This window comes from Meriones unguiculatus, chromosome 20, assembly GCF_030254825.1.
Source record: "Meriones unguiculatus strain TT.TT164.6M chromosome 20, Bangor_MerUng_6.1, whole genome shotgun sequence".
NCBI lineage: Eukaryota > Metazoa > Chordata > Mammalia > Rodentia > Muridae > Meriones > Meriones unguiculatus.
Window position 1 is genome coordinate 50,300,887 of NC_083367.1, and position 12,372 is coordinate 50,313,258.

The 12,372-nt window shown below is 42.0% G+C and overlaps 1 long non-coding RNA gene across 2 annotated transcripts in view; it reads left to right on the plus strand.

The window, feature by feature from the left end:
- Nucleotides 1–12,372, plus strand: part of LOC132649497 (uncharacterized) — a 163,193-nt gene that overhangs the window by 95,987 nt on the left and 54,834 nt on the right. The gene's annotated exons all lie outside the window — the stretch shown is intronic.

Genomic DNA, 12,372 nt, shown 5'->3' on the forward strand with positions numbered 1-12,372 from the left:
GGATGTAGGATTAGTGAATATCTTTTTCCAATCTGTAGACTGAAGTGGGAGTTTCTGGATTTTTTTGAAATTCAATTGATCCCTGTGATGTTTTGCTAGAAGCTGTCTTGTGTGAGGCCATGCAACGTTCTTCATTGGAGGCTGGCTTGTAGAAGGGCATGTGATGTTTTGCTGTGAGACATTTTGTGTGAGGGGTGTGACGGTCAGCTGAGAACATCCATGGAGATATATAGAAGACATTGGACAGTGAGACAATGCTTTTGATATTGACATCTCTGGGCTGATCTTCATGCGTCAACACTTGACTTGGCAAAGAGAAATGTTCCAGAGAACGTCTTGCAGCTTTCACTAACTTATCTGATCTGCTGAATTGTGCTGATTTGTGTTGCTGCTTTTTGTTGGCATTTGGACTGGACTGCTGGTATCTGGACAACAAAGAGTGGACTCATCCCAAAGAACTACTTCTGAAAAGGCCTACAATCCCCTTTACCTAATAATATTTTTATTTATTTATTCTGCTTATTTATTTATTTATTTATTTATTTATTTATTATTACAATTTATTCACTTTGTATCCTGGCTGTAGTGCTCCCATCTCCTCCCATGCCCCTCTCCAAGTCCACTGATAGGGTAGGTCCTCCTCCCCTTCCATCTGACCCTAGCTTATTAGGTCTCTTCAGTACTGGCTGCATATTGTCCTCCTCCATAGCCTAGCAAGGCTGCTACCCCATGAGGGGAAGGTGATCAAAGAGCCAGCCCATGAGTTCATGTCAGAGACAGCCCCTGTTCCCCTTTCTGTGGAACTCACTTGGAGACTGAGCTGCCATGGGCTACATCTATGCAGGGGTTCTAGCTTATCTCCATGCATGGTCCTTGTTTGGAGTATCAGTCTCACAAAAGACTCCTGTGCCCAGATTTTTTTTGGTTCTGTTGCTCTCCTTGTGGAGCTCTTCTCCCCTCCAGGCCTTTCTATCTCCTTCTTTCATAAGATTCCCTGCACTCTGCCCAAAGTTTGGCTATGAGTCTCAGCCTCTGCTTTGATATTTCTAAGAGTAAAGTTTTTAGTAACTGTCCTCACAATAGAGAAGCTTCCATGAAATACTTTATACATTATATGTTTATATGTTTATCTTTTTACATATGTACAAATGTGTGTGTGTGCATGCTCGACACTAGTTGTTTCATCATATTTTGTTGCTCTGCAAAAACTTAGAAAATATACTTCTACCAGTACTGTCTGTTCTTGAAATGAAGCCTGTGATTTGTTCTGGAATATGCTTCTGCTCACTGCTTTTCTAATCTTCTCATTAAGCATTTCATACTGAGGAACATGCCCTTTGGGTTCAGAAGAGTCTGTGTCTTGGCAACGCTTTATTTGGGAGAAGCAACCACTGAATTATGCTCCTTAAGTAAACCTGCAGCAAATCTTTGAGAGTAATGAATCCTTTCATTTTAGCACAAAATCACTCCCTATCATCTAATTTGTTGGACTGAGTTTTGATGTATTCAGCTTTCTTAAAGCAGGTGGACATGAATATTAAGTATGACTTGACTCCTTGTTTTGCTTCTGACCTTAATTCTTTTTCTTTTGTTGGGTAGAAACTGTGACTAATGTGTCCCCATCACTGCAGTATTATTTTTAATGTCGTTTTGAATTCTAATTAACATTTCCTTTGAAATGCTCTACCCTCCAGTTCTACATAGTTTTTAGTTTTCTTTCATGTGATGGGCAAAATTTAAATGTAAACATTTCAGTTGGAAATTTCACTTCTGCTGGTTTTTCTCTATTTTTTTTTTTTTTGCTTATAAGCTTTCGTGTTCTTTATAATCACATAATTTTCATATTCCTAAAAGTATAATCACCTGTATGAAACCCCGAGCTCTAGCATGATGGTTCTGGAGTCTCTGAGTACTCCTACAAGATAATAGTCTTCCCAGGGCACCTCCATCCTCAGTGCCAGGACCTACCATTGAGTCTATCTGATGACACCTTTTCTTTCCCACCACATCTGTAAGAAACTATTTACGTTTCACATGAGTTCAACAATGGGCAGGGTTCTATCACAGTTGCTCGTATTTCTTATACATTGAACTCTGCCACCAGGACTCACTCCATTTCTTGATATTTTTCATTGCATGCATTTAGCACTTACGTATCACTTCATCTGTTCTCTCTTCCCTCAGTTAGATTTCAAGTTCCATGTCAACTGACACGATGTCTGTTTTGTTCACTCCTTTACCTTTACTTTCAGGAACATCAACAATAAACAGCAGAACTGTAGTATTTGTTGAAAGAATTAACTTCTTTTTTAATATATTTTTTTATTTTGAAATAATTTTATACATTCCCTTGTATCCCGCTGTAGCCCTCTCCCTCTGTTGGGCCTGATAAGGCCTGCTGCATCTACCTGAGCCTGGCTCGAGTTTGGAGACCTGTCTTTAGCTTCCGATTTAAGAGGTGCCACTTCCGGGCAAAAGTGATTCAGCATATCCTCCTTAAAATCAACCCTGCCTGGTAACTGTTAAGTGGAATTTTGTCACTGGCCCACCTCTCCTTGCACTACCTAACCTTGCTCTCTACATCATCTTACCTCACTTCCTTAATCTTGCCTCTTGATCCAAACCTATAAAAAGGACCGTTTTATTCAATTAACCGAGTTCCTGCTTCAACAGATCTCCCAGCTCGGTGCTGTTTTATTTCCTGGGGTATCTGGGGAGGTCCTGGCCGTTGACAGTCATCATCCCGCTCAGCCATGGAGGGGTCATCCAGCTGGACTGGCCAACCCTCCTCTCAGCTCCAACTGCCGGATATTGACCCAGCAGACTGGTGCCCTGTGTGAGGATCCTGCTTGACAGGGCCAACTGGTCTCCGGGTGAGTGTACCCCCATTAAATATGGGGCAGTCCTCTTCATTTCAGAAATCCAACCCAGGTCTGGAATCCCTACACATTCTGCTTAAAAGTAGGGGTTTCAATCTGCTTGAGAGACGGCTGTGCAGATAAACTCATTTCCTGCAGGCGGTTTTTGCCAGTGGCAGTTACCTCACTAAGTTGGGGTGAGGGTTTTCTAATCTTTTACCTCAAGGAACTACGTAAGGCAATGGCAGAGGATGGGCTTAATTCATCTTGGGCTGAGACCATTGTTGGGCTGGCACATCAGTCGTGCATTACACAGACTGGATGGACCTTTCTACAAGGAGGAAAGTAGAATCCAGGGGGAACATAGCCAACAAGCTAACCCCCAGGTGCCTATCACTTATGGAATGCTTTTGGGCACAGCTGACCAATACTCCACAGGCCTCCAACAGGATGCTCTCCCAGCCCCTTATCAGGAGCAGGTTAGAGCAGCAGGCTTAGCAGCCTGGAGAAAGCTAGATGAGGGACCTCCAATTTGGCTCAGCTGGAAGCCTTGTACCAGTCCTCTTGGGACAGCCAGTTTGTGAGCGGTGGGGAGGAGTGTTTCCTCACACCTTCCTGCGACACGAATCATTGCCTCTCTTAGTCTCTTCTAGAGTCTTCTGACTATAGCTGTCCTCTTCCCTTTTCACTCTGGAGTTGAGAAACCAAACAGCCCTGGTTTCCTAGCTGGAGACTGTCCTGTTTCCCCACTGCCTCCAAGTCCCTTAAGCTTCTTTTCTCCCACCACCTGGGCCAGGTAGAGAATGACAACTAACAACCACTTAACTGTGTAACCACAACTCCAAAATCCAGTGGGGTCCCCCTCAAAATCTTCCCCTCAAATTCCTCACAAGAAGCAAACTGTTTTCAGGAATTCTTACAGACATGGACAAAAACAAAAGGGGGAATCATTACCCCCACGTGATTAATTGAAAAAGGCACTATTTATTTTAAAAATTTTAAATAAAAATGGGCAATTACAACTATTGGTGGGATGCTTTGGGATGTTAAGGGGAAGATACAATTATGTTTTATATCAGTCAGTTCTGTTGTGAGGTCAGGAAGGATGAACACGTGGAGAAGGAGAGCACATGTACCAGCTATTTGGACAAGTTCTTTAGTAGGAAGGAAGATTCTGAAATGCTAAACTGAGCTGGTTGAGGAAGAGAAGTGTGGGGAGAGAGGACAGGAGGCAGGCCTTCTGTGTGGCAGTGGGAAGTTCTTCCTGAGCAATCACTCCCCTGTTCCCTGCTCAACCTCTTCCCGACCTTTCCACAGGGGACTGCTTTTGGGCATTACCTCCTCCTGATAATAGATGTTGGGGTTGTCCACCCCTCCCTTTGTCATTCCAACTCCACTCTGGAGAAATCTCTTCTTTGTCTCCCCATCCCCACCCCCAGAACTGTGTTCCTTTGCCAGGGAAGAATGGCCTTTAAAAGACCTCCAAGATCAGCTAGACTCCCTGGCAGAGGTAGTTCTTCAAAATAGAAGGGGTTTGGACTGGCTTTCATGGCCTTGTGCCCTATATTCTTCCTCTACGGGGACCCTTACTTCTCTTCCTTCTCCTACTTGCCCTTGGGCCATTCATTCTTAACAAACTCCTGCAGTTTATCCAGCAGAGGTTAGAGGCAATTAAGCTGCATCAAGCAGAAATATATTATCATTCCTTAGCTACTCAGGAATCCAACTCTGCCTAGGCCCAGGCATCTTCCTAGAAAAGACCCTCCTCTGCCTTCCATTTGACCAATGATGGATGAGACCCCAGACGTGCTGGGGCGACCTAAGGCAGGTTCTGGAGGAGCTTCTGACAAGCTGGCTACATGGTACCCAGTGATGGGTAAGATCTCCATGTCAGGGACAACCTAAGACAGGGGCCATGTCCTCTGTCAAACAAAAGAAAAAAGGGGGACACGTTGGGCCTGATAAGGCCTGCTGCATCTACCTGAGCCTGGCTCGAGTTTGGAGACCTGTCTTTAGCTTCCGATTTAAGAGGTGCCACTTCTGGGCAAAAGTGATTCAGCATATCCGCCTTAAAATCAACCCTGCCTGGTAACTGTTAAGTGGATTTTTGTCGCTGGCCCACCTCTCCTTGCACTATCTAATCTTGCTCTCTACATCATCTTACCTCACTTCCTTAATCTTGCCTCTTGATCCAAACCTATAAAAAGGACAGTTCCTGCTTGGACAGATCTCCTGGCTCTGTTTTATTCCCTGAGGTATCTGGGGAGGTTTTGGCCATTGATACTCATCATCCCTTTCAGCCAAGGAGGGTATCCAGCTGGACTGGCCAACCCTCCTCTCAGCTCCACCTGCCGGATATTGACCCGGCATCCCTCTTTCCCTCCCAATCCTTCCCTCCCTCCCTCATCTCCCCCCTGCTCCCTTCTGAGTCCACTGAGAGGGGGTGTCCTCCTCTCCTTCTATCTGGCCCTAGCTTATCAGGTATCTTCAGGATGGTTGCAATGTCCTTATCTGTGGCCTAGCAAGGCTGCTCCTCCCTCCTCAATGAGCCAGAAATCATCCTGAGTGAGATATCCCAGGAGCAGAAAGAGACACATGGTACATACTCACTTGTAAGTGGGTACTAGACCTATAAGATAGGATAAACATACTAAAATATGTACACCTAAAGAAGATAAACAAGAATTAACTTTAAAAAACTGGCTGGATGATTAAATAAATAAACAAACAAATAAATAATAATAATAAATAAATCCTATTATTTATTGCTCTCTTTTGTTTTACCTCTTCTTTACCAATTTACATCTCTAGCTATTTTTTTTTTCCCCTAGGAGAGTTAGTTAGGGTGTTGTTAGCTATTGTAGCAGATAAATCTAATCTCAGTCAATTGACACAATTTATTTCTAAGAATCTTCACATCCTGTTGTATAGAACCTACTTTCTGCAGGTCCCGGATAAGTGAAAAGATGTTTGGCAACCAGCAAGCCAGTCCCTTCCCCAAATGGAAATATTTGTAAGTAAAGCTTTGCAGACTGAATAAGATTTGCCTCACTAGCCAAACTCATTCCAGTGAAAGTCTGTCCCACAGAGTGATGTGGGCATGTCACTAAAGAGACAGCCCTATCATATCCTGAACCCCAGTTCACAACAGAGTTTTCATTAATGATTTATTAACTTCCCCTTCTTTAAATTTTGCCATTATACATTTCTGTCTATTTGTCTGTCTTCATCATCATCACATATCTACCATCAATCTTTATTTAAAATTTTTACTTTCAAGGTGCCATAATCTCCGACTTTGAACTGCAACATTTTCTTTTCATGTTTAACAGCTAGGCACATGATTTTCCAATTTTATTTAACATGTGGTTAAGCAGTATCAAGCAATTAATTATGAATTTTGGAAGGCAAAGTGTGCCATTTTCAATTAAACTTCAAAGTTACCACTGAATGAGCTCTGTTCAGTCACAAACAGCAAGCAGGTTTGGGAATGAAGGCTTGAGTGTAAAGTTGTCTCCCAATATCATGCCAAACAGGGTCTGGATAATTACTACTTATTTCAAAATGTTAAGTGGGTAAGCCAGATGTTTGCACATGAAGGATGCATTTTTAAATGACAGCTTTTAGAAGCCTATTAAACTACATGGGAGTAAAGTGTTATAAAAGTATTCATTCAAACAAATAGCAAAAAAAAAAAAATCAACATAATTTTAGACAGTTTAGCTATGAAAAAGAGACCTTAGGTTTAAGAAAATTACTTATGAAATGATAAATATCTCCAGGGAACAAAAACTACTAATTGTGACTATAAGTAGCCCTGGGCTACTTCAGCGTTGTAACTCACAGAGACCTCATTCATTTCAGTTGATGTGAAAGTAACAAAGCAAGTTTTCTCTTCTTATTATCTTTAAAAAGAGTAGGTGCAGACTCAGGGGAAGGTTTATGCTGTTTTATGCATCTTTTGGGGTCAGACGTTACATATCCCCCGTATATGACAATCTTGTGAGCTGTGTAAAACACCCTTTAAAGATTTAGGCCTTCATTCAATACAGCCTCCAGATCCTCAGGCTCCAATGACTGCATCTACCCTGCCAGAAGCTTGAAATATATCGGGGAAGTGAGCATAAAGGAGCGTCTGACGAACAAAACAGAGATCTAAACAAAAGCTGTCATTTTTAAGGTGTCACCCTTAGTGGCATCACAAAGTTGGACCCTCATGGACTCCAGTTTCCTGAAATTCAGAGGAAGAGTTCTTTTCATTTTGCACCTTCTTAGTGCTTAAGGGAAAGAAAGCTGCAGGCAAAAGAGATGCTGCTGTCTTTAGGGTCTGAACAAATCCTTTTCTTTCACCTAATAGTCTCAAGAACCGGAACTATTACAGAGAAACAACAAACATAAACAAAGAAAAAACCAAAGGCAAAAACAAAACAAAATAACAACAACAACAACAAAAACACTGTCATGTCCAGGTTTGTCAACATCAGTAAGCTTGGTAGGCTAAACATAAGGATGCTCAATATACACCTATTGATATTTTGTGCTGGATAATCCACTGTGAAGAGCTTTCCTGTGAATTGGAGGATGCTTACTTACAACTCTGAATTCTCCTAACTGGATGGCAGTTGTAGTCCTCTTGTTTCTCTCTGATCAAAATTCTTTTCAGATATTTTCCAGTGTACTTTGGGATAGGGACAAAATCCCTCCTTCAGATCATTCATTTAAGTGGGTTTCTTTGTGGCCTCACTTGCACTTGCTTTCTAGAGACTATATTTACATGCATAGGGTACTTCTATATTATTGTTTAATCTTCAACATTTATCAGTTTTTCCCATGTTAATGTAGAGTCAGCATTATGTAACGTTGAAGGAGAGACGATATCTGATGCAGATGTGTTGGTTTAGGTCACAGACTATGTAGGACTATTATAAACACTCAATGAGTGAATGAAAGTGAAAGCTGTAATAATGGTTGCAGATCTGTCCTTTGTATCCAAAACATTAGGGTATATATTTGTCTTCCATCCATGAAGACATGTTCTATTTTCAATTGCTGGGATCTGTTACAGTTAACTTTTTTTAATTTTTATTTTATTTTTATTAATTACAGTTTGTTCACTTTGTATGCCAGCTGTAGCCCCCTCTTCCACCCCCTCCCAATCTCACCCTCCCTCCCTCCCTCTTCTTCTCCTATGTGCTTCTCCCAGTCCACTGATAGGGGAGGTCCCCCTCCCCTTCTACCTGATCCTAGCTTATCAGGTCTCATCAGCACTGGTTTCATTGTATTCCTCTGTGGACTAATAAGGCTGCTCTCCCCTCAGGGAGGTGATCAAAGAGCCAGCCCATGAGTTCATGTCAGAGATAGTCCCTGTTCTATTACTGGGAAACCCTCTTGGACACTGAGCTGCCATGGGCTACTTCTGTGCAGGGGTTCTAGGTTATCTCCATGCATGGTCCTTGGTTGGAGTATCAGTCTCAGAAAAGACCCCTGTGTCCAAATTTTTTTGGTTCTGTTGCTCTCCTTGTGGAACTCCTGTTCCCTCCAGGTCTTTCTATCTCTCCCTTCTTTCATAAGGTTCCCTGAACTCTGCCCAAAGTTTGCTTTTGAATCTCAGCATATGTTTTGATACCCTGCTGGGTAGAGTTTTTCAGAGGCCCTCTGTAATTGGCTTCTGTCCTGTTCCCTGTTTTCTTCCTCTTCTGATGCTCAATCTTCATTTGAAAGGCAAAGGAGATGGACATCAGAAGAGAAACAAACAAACAAACAAACAAAAAAAACAGGTTATTTTTAACTGAGAAACTCTTTTTCTCACTTTCTCTCTCAACCTGGATATCACACCAATAATTGAAGCTCTTTTATATTTGTTTAATAGTAAGCTCCACTGCACAATAACTGAGCAGTTATTACTGTATTCTTAACCCTCTAAGCTAATTTGGTTTCCTCCCAGAGTACATCCCAGAGATACTTGTACTTTGTAGCTTCTTGCTTCAGCTTCTTCTCCTGATGTCCCTTGGAACTCTGCCATGGCTGACTCCCCCAATTTCCTCTTCTAACTCCTCTTCCTCTGAATGGCAGAAAGTCCAGCCCTATTCTCTCCCTTGCTCTGTGACTGGCTGTAAGCTGCTTTATTGGCATATCAGGGGACAATAGATTATACAGCACTGAGACAGGAGATTTTCAGAACAAGGATTGCATCCAGATATGCAGGAGGGTGTGTGTGTATAAAAATTAACATTTAATTTACTTAATAGCCTTATGCCTACAGGTATATGGCTTAGATGCTTAACTTTGTGGCTGTCTGTAATTAATGGAACAACATTAAGGGACACATAAAAAGGCACCTGCGCAGTGCCTCGGTGTTTAAGAATACTTGATGTGTTTTCAACGGATCAGATTTTAATTCGGGGTACTCACCTGCCAGCTCACAATTGCTTTTAGCTTTAGTTCCCAAAGATCTGGTACCGACTTCTGGCCACTTCAGGCATCTGTCATGCAAAAGGTGACCATACATACAGGCAAAACAATCACACATAAAAACAAAGACACAAGTAAGAAGATCCCTCATATTGGGACTCTTCCTTCCTGGAACTCTAGGGCTAGCCTGTTGGAGGATCTGAGACCATATGTACAGAGAGGAGTAATCCTCTCAAAACATCATAGCTGAGAGAAAACTGCAAACATGCTGGCTGACTCCAAATGTGGGAAGTGAGTCAGGCTGAGCCTTGAGGAACCATGTAGCTGAAACTGAGCCTGGCTCAATTTCTACTCTGCATAATTTTCACCTAAGGAAATAGTTATATATTCTAAACTGTTTATTGGGGGAACTGTTTCTCTCTTCCCTTTCTCTCTCTCTCTCTCTCTCTCTCTCTCTCTCTCTTTCTTTGTTCTTTCTTTCTTTCCTCACCTTCCCTTTTTGAGAAAGATCTCTTTATTAAGTAGCTCTAGCTGTCCTGGAACTAACTATACAGGTAAGGATGACATCAAACTCACAGAAATCCACCTACCTCTGCCTCCAAGGTGCAGGGATTAAAGGTGTGCACCACCACACCCAGCTGGGAGCTGCCTTACTTAACCCTAACTGATGAATCTTCGTATCTTCATTCACGGGAGATAGGATGTTGACTTGGACAGTAATTAAAGCGATCTACTAGCTTGCCAGGGCTGTCATAACAAAGTACCACAGACAATGTCACTTAAATAGGAAAAACTGTCATATAGTTCTGATAGCTGTGTTTTGGAACCAGAGGTGCTTACAGGACAGTCTTCTGAGAGCCTAATGAAAGGAGCTGACCCTGGATGCTTCTTTATTTACTGTCTTCATGGTCAAGTATTCATTCCTGCATCAGAGTTCCCCATTTTTCAATGTGCTGCTCAAACTAGAACAGACACTATATTTCAACATTTTGATCCTTTAAACTAGCATGCAAAGCAGCAGAAATTGTTATGGCATTTTAGACAACACATCTTTCTAAGAATTAAATTTTGCTGATAGTGATGTGGAAAATAAGTGGCCACTGGAAACTGAACTGTGGAGGTGCTATTGTCCTACTCTCATATGCTACTGTGGAAAAAATGTAGAGCAGGATGAGGACTGCAGTGGTATGTTGTCCAGTAGGGAGACTTTAAGGCAATGATGACTTGGGCTTTTACTGTGGAAGATGAGTGACAGAGGCACTTCTGGGACTTTATTGCTATAAATATACTGAGCTGTCAGTGAGCACCTGGACATTTTATTCATTCTGGGCATCACCTCTTTTAAAAGACTGATAGACAAGGTAGGGCTAGCACAGGTGAATGTGATCAGCAGGAAGAGGGTCTTGATAACATGTCCTACAGCTTAAGCCTGAGAGAAAGAAAATAGAGGAATGCTGATTGCTGGTTTCAGCTGTTTGAAGGGTTGTCACTGAGGAGAGGGATTAAACCTGGTTCTGTGTGGCCCAACAGAAACAGAACTCACAAGTCAACATTTCCCCTGGACAGCTTGGAGGTGTAACATATGGAGTGACGTTTTCAGTCAGAATACTTCGTAGAAGGAAGATCAGGGGTGTTTCTCCTGGTTCTAACTTTGCGGTTCTACTCTGGCTAGTGAGAAAAAGACCTCCTGTGTCTTGGGAATCTGTGACATTGTGTCACTTTTATGTAAGCAAATCAGACTTGTTTAATCTCTGCCTGAAAGAAAGAAACAGACTGAAGCCCCATTGATGACAAATCACTATTCTAATTGTCAGATAATTGACAGATACCAACATCTCTTGCCTAATTATCAGAAGCCTCATGACTCTCTAGCCCTAAGACCTGCATAGACTGGACCTAGGCCCCCTTCACAGATGTAACCTAAAGTACACCCAGGCTTCATGTGGGTTCTCTTGCAAGGAGAGTGAGGGCTGTCTCTGACATGGCCTCTGTTGCCTCCTTTACAATAATGTTTATAAATTACAGTTTGTTCACGTTGTATCCCCACTGTAGCTCCCTCCCTCAGCCCCTCCCTTTTGATCACTCTCCCCTGGCCAGGCCACAAGAGAAGAGCATATACTCAGTCCTGATGCAACTTGATGATCATGAGTGGGTGAGTGGGTATCACTCCCTTTTTCTAAGGAATATTGGAAGGGGAGATGGAGGAAGAGGGAAGAAGAATGGGACCAGGAGGATGGGAGGGGACGACTGTGATGTAAATTGAATAAATACATTAATTAATTAAAAGACATTTAGAAACAATTTTATGCATAAATATTAACTTTGACTCATTTTCTCCATTTTATACCTGTAGGTTGTCCTACATGAGTAGTCCTGAATCATGTGACCTTATTTTCTGGTTATTTCAAATTTAGACAATAATTAGAGAATGACACACCAGATGAAAGTTTGACTTCCTCTAGTTATTTGGTGCCTGGTTTCATTTTCCCATTGAGGTTTTAAGTTGCTTTTAAACAAAGGAGAAAGGTGTCATGTCATGATTTTTATTTAAATAGCTTTTGAAATAGCTTTCAAAGTAACTTCCCTGATCTAGAGATTATCAAGAAGACACAACTTGAGTAGCTTGTTGCTTTAGTATCAGATCACTTAAAAAGTTGAGTCCAACAGTGTATATGGGTACAGTTTGTTAAATGAGCAAATATATAATCCTAATAAAAGCATTCATAGTGGGTTTACTTTCCCCTGACAAGCTGCTGGTCACCATAGGGAAAGCTGCTCTAAGATCCGCTTATTCTTTAATGGCTCAGGGTCTCACTCAGCAGAAATTGCTGAGCTAAAAAGAAGCATAGTGTTCTCAGCCACCTACTAATCTAAGGAGAGAATAATACAGAAAATAAGGCAGGTGCAAATGGTAGAAAAATAGAAATACTGCAAATAGAGTGAGAGAAGGAGCTAAAATAAGCAAACAGAGTATAGTGGAGAGAAGGCAGGGGAGGAAGTGGGAGGGAAGAGAAAATGGGATTGCAGGACTGTGGCGAGCACTGAACAGAAGCCCACCTTTGTGTGGTGCACAGTTCACGTTTTTCCAAAAGATACCGTCGAG